Source organism: Leptonychotes weddellii, chromosome X (genome assembly GCF_054177405.1).
Source record: "Leptonychotes weddellii isolate Sample4059 chromosome X, ASM5417740v2, whole genome shotgun sequence".
NCBI classification, from domain to species: Eukaryota; Metazoa; Chordata; class Mammalia; order Carnivora; family Phocidae; genus Leptonychotes; species Leptonychotes weddellii.
In genome coordinates, this window is record NC_138385.1 from 64918358 (window position 1) to 64923449 (window position 5092).

Genomic DNA, 5092 nt, shown 5'->3' on the forward strand with positions numbered 1-5092 from the left:
TCTATCTTCTTACATCTCAGGCTGATTTTGTGGGTGTTCAGAGTGGTCTGGTAGATATCCAGCTCAATTCCAGGGACCGGTTGGAATAGGGTCCCCTACTCCTCTGCCATCTTTTTTTCCCCCCTCATCTATCTTTTTTAAAGGTATACTGCTAGGGACACCTGGGTGGCTCAGTTGGTTAAGCAACTGCCTTCAGCTCAGGTCATGATTATGGAGTCCCGGGATCGAGTCCCACGTCAGGCTCCCTGCTCAGCGGGGAGTCTTATTCTCCCTCTGACCCTCCCACCTCTCATGCTCTCTCTCTCATTCTCTCTCTCAGATAAATAAATAAAATCTTTAAAATAAATAAATAAATAAAGGTATACTGCTAGTACTAGTACTTATTTCTCAGAGTTGCCAAAATGATTAAATGAGATGCAGAATTGGCTTTACAGTGAAATTAATGATGCTTGAGCTTCAGGACCCCTCAGCTGAATGAGCTCTTTTCAAGACTCTGGGATGGTCCAGTGTGTTTTTCTTGAAGAGGATCCCCAAAGTTATATAAGCTTCAGGCCTCACAAAACCTCTAGCTGCCCCTAATGAGATTATAGCCTACAAAACAGGGTGACCAGCACAAAGAAAGCATTCAATGAAGGATAATTATTATTCTTAGCAATGGCAGCTCTTAAATCTACGAGCCATGGAGTCTCTTTCTGGCCATCGATATTGGGAACATGCCTCCATGTTTTGCATAACTCCCATCCTTGTATATATGAACAAACCAACTTATAAAAATTAATAACTAAACTGCTTAATTGAGACATTCAGAGACATGATTAAATTCAGCTTAGGAATGGCCAATGGGCAAGGAGCAGATGACCAGGGTATGAAATTCTCCTGGTAGAGTACCATCCCAGGCAAGCTTTAGCAGACCTGCTAAGTTTTACAAGTTTAGTTGTACTCAGGCTGATAACTTTATGAGTAAAGACCTTGACTAGTTGTGTGGTGTGTGTGTGTGTGTGTGTTGGGGCCAGGGGGTTGGATATGCATGGATTTTTACACTAGATCTAGATGATACCACACCTATAAATTGGAGGAGGTAAGAGGCTTTATAATTAACAAACAAGCCAAACCAGAAAAACTGGGAGCCTCAACCTCATCTGTAGGAAAAGAATAACATGCTTGGCCTGCCCCCCCAAATGTATATTCCTGAGTCAGGGAAGGATCCTATTTAGTGTAAAAGAAAAATATTTGCATTCTCAGATAAATATATAAGAGTGTCTAAGGAAATGTATGAGGAGAACAGGAACTTTCTTTTTCTTTTTTTTTTTTTTTTGAGAACGGGAACTTCTTAATCACTGAGCTACTTGAGAGAGGCACCAGGCTCTGCAGGTCACCAAAAGGCAGGCTCATGTTTTTCATCCTTGCATTATCACAAGCAGCTCTCACATCCCTAACAGAGGAGTTGTGTCCATTTCCCACTCTTCCCCAGACCAGTGGGAGATTGGTTTTCACCCTTATGCCCATTGCAGTCTTATCACTTCCCTCAGAAAGTAAAATGGAAAAAAGAAAGAAGTAGGGCATTGTGTCTTTGGTGCTTACTTAAAACCTTTCCAGTAACACACATATTGAAGTACTGCACCCTTATTCTTTCCTTCCTCTGCTCCTGTATTGTAGTAGTCCTTCCTCTCAAGTCAATATCACAAATATTGTTGGAGAAGCCTACCATGAAGCTACAATGAGAAGACATCACCTTCTTTAGTCAGGCTAGCAGTGAATTTAAAACAGTAAGGCAGAGAGATTAGCAGTAGTAATTCACTTCCTAAGGTGAGATAAATGATTTGATCTGGGAAAAAAGTCTAATTAGTATGTCATGGGGATATAATCGACTACACCTATTTCCATGGTTGAAACACAAAGCTGGAATTATCAAGACAATGTGAACAAGAGGTTGAAAGAAGAAACACAAATATGCTGAAAATAAGACATTGGAGGCACACATTGGAGACAAGAAATATTCACTTAAGCACAGAATGTTGTTGTAGGAAAGGCCTGAAGAGGTTATTTCATCTAGTATTTTTCAACATGTGGTATGCATACTAATAGTGGAATAAGGATTATCTTAGATGGTACACTAAATATTTTCTAATAGTATGCATTTATTTTTATGCTTGTCTTCTATTTATGGACAGTAAAACTTACTTTCTATTTATGGTAGTGCTATTATTTATTTATGTATGTATTTTTCAAAAGATTTTATTTTATCATTATTTGAGAGAGAACACAAGCAGAGGGAGAGGCAGAGGGAGAGGGAGAAGCAGACTCCTCGCTGAGCAGGGAGCAGGATGCAGGGCTCAATCCCAGGACTCTGAGATCATGACCTGAGCCAAAGGCAGACACTTAACAAACGGAGCCACCCAGGTGCCCCGGTAGTGCTATTTTTAAAATTTAAATTCCAGTTAGTTAACATACAGTGTAATATCAGTTTCAGGTTCAAAACTTCTGTATAACACCTGGTGCTCATCATAGCAGGTGCACTCCTTAATCCCCATCACCTATTTAACCCATGCCGCACCCACTTTCCCTCTGATAACCATCAGTTTGTTCTCTATAGTTAAGAGTCTATTTCCAGGGGCGCCTGGGTGGCTCAGTCATTAAGCGTCTGCCTTCAGCTTAGGTCATGACCCCAGCGTCCTGGGATCGAGCCCCACATCGGGCTCCCTGCTCCGTGGGAAACCTGCTTCTCCCTCTCCGACTCCCCCTGCTTGTGTTCCCTCTCTCGCTGTTTCTCTCTCTGTCAAATAAATAAATAAAACCTAGAAAAAAAAAAGAGTCTGTTTCCTGATTTGCCTCTCTCTCTCTTTTTTTGCCCTTTACTCATTTGTTTTGTTTCTTAAATTCCACATATGAGTGAAATTATATGATATTTGTCTTTTTCTGATTGATGGAGCCACTCCAGAAAACAGTATGGAGCTTCCTCAAAAAGTTCAAAAAAGAAATACCCTATGATCCAGCAATTGCATGACTAGATATTTACCAAAAAAATACAAAAATACTAATTCAAAGGAATACATGCACCCCGATGTTTATAGCAGCATTATCTACAAGAGCCAAAGTGTGGAAACAGCCCAAGTGCCATTGATTGATAAATGGATAAAGAAGATGAGGTACATATATACAATGGAATATTACTCAGCCATAAAAAGAATGAAATCTTGCCATTTGCAGTGACATGGAGGTAGTGTTACTTTTGATAATTTTAGTAAAATAAATCAATTTATTTAAGGAACCACATTAAGCACATAATGGTACAGGCAATACACAGATAAAGTCATGAAGGCAAAATATAAATAATTAAACTTTAGTAAACAATGACTGAATGAAATTCTCCTCCCAATTCAGGAGTTCCTTTATTAGTCACCTTGGCTTAGGGGAGGTCTAACCCATGAATCAATAAATATATAGCAAGCCTGCCTCCTCTTCCTGTGCCTATGGCAAAGTTGCTAATAGAACAAAGAAGTTTTCCACAGGGCCCAGATGAAATTTTATACTCTTTCTGAACCTACATCAACAGGAAGTTTTCCATGAACCTCCATTTTGGGCTGAGGGGCCCTTTTCCAGCCCTTACAGCACTCTGTTATACTTCCTTCATGAAGCTGACTATATTATATATAGTACACCTACCTTTTTATATGGCAGTCTCATGCATTTGACTTCAGTTCCTTGAAGTCTGAAGTTCAATCACCAGTAGTTCCACTCATCTTTGTACTTTTAGCTCTTAGCATAGTGCTCCTTATATGACAAGTACCCAATAAAAGATTGTAGAATGGAATACTTTAGAAGCACAATGGCTGGGTGTGCATACTGGCTTCACCATTTCCTAGCTGTGTGACCTTGGACAAGTTATTTAACATATCTGTATAACATAGGAATAATAATTGTACCTACCTCATGAGATATTCAGAGGATTATGTTTAACATAATAAATATATATAACATACTTAGAACTGTATTTGACACAGAGTAAGCAGTATATAAAAATAACCTTTTATTATTTTGAACTGAAAGATGCCTCCTTGAGAATGCTTTTCTTTTAAATTTTATTATGTTATGTTAGTCACCATACAATACATTATTAGTTTTTGATGTAGTGATCGATGCTTCATTATTTTCAAATAACACCCAGTGCTCCATGCAGTACATGCCCTCCTTAATACCCATCACCAGGCTAACCCATCTCCCTAAACCCCTTCACTCTAACACCCTCAGTTTGTTTCTCAGAGTCCATAGTCTCTCATGGTTCATCTCTCCCTCCGATTTCCCCCCATTCATTTTTCCCTTCCTTCTTCTGATGTCCTCCATGCTATTCCTTACGTTCCACAAATAAGTGAAACCATATGATAATTGACTTTCTCTGCCTGACATATTTAATGTAGCATAACCTCCTCCAGTCTCATCCATGTTGATGTAAAAGTTGGGTATTCATCCTTTCTGATGGCTGAGTAATATTCCGTTGTATATATGGACCACATCTTCTTTACCCATTCATCTGTTGAAGGGCATCTCAGCTCTATCCACAGTTTGGCTATTGCAGACATTGCTGCTATGAACATTGGGGTGCATATGGCCCTTCTTTTCACTACATCTGAGTCTTTGGGGTAAATGCCTAAAAGTGTGATAGCTGGGTCATAGGGTAGCTCTATTTTTAATTTTCTGAGGCACCTCCACACTGTTTTCCAAAATGGCTCTACCAACTTGCATTCCCACCAACAGTGCAAGAGGGTGCCCCTTTCTCCACAACCTCTCCAACATTTGATGCTTCTCTCCCTGTCCATTTTTGCCATTCTAACTGGTGTAAGGTGGAATCTCAATGTGCTTTTGATTTGAATTTCCCTGATGGCTAATGATGATGAACTTTTTTTCATGTGTCTGTTAACCATTTGTATGTTTTCTTTGGAGAAGTGTCTGCTCATGTATTCTGCCCATTTTTTGACTTGATTATTTGTTTTTTGGGTGTTGAGTTTGAGAAGTTCTTTATAGATCTTGGATACCAGCCCTTTATCTGTAGTGTCATTTGCAAGTATCTTCTCCCATTCTGTGGGTTGCCTCTTTG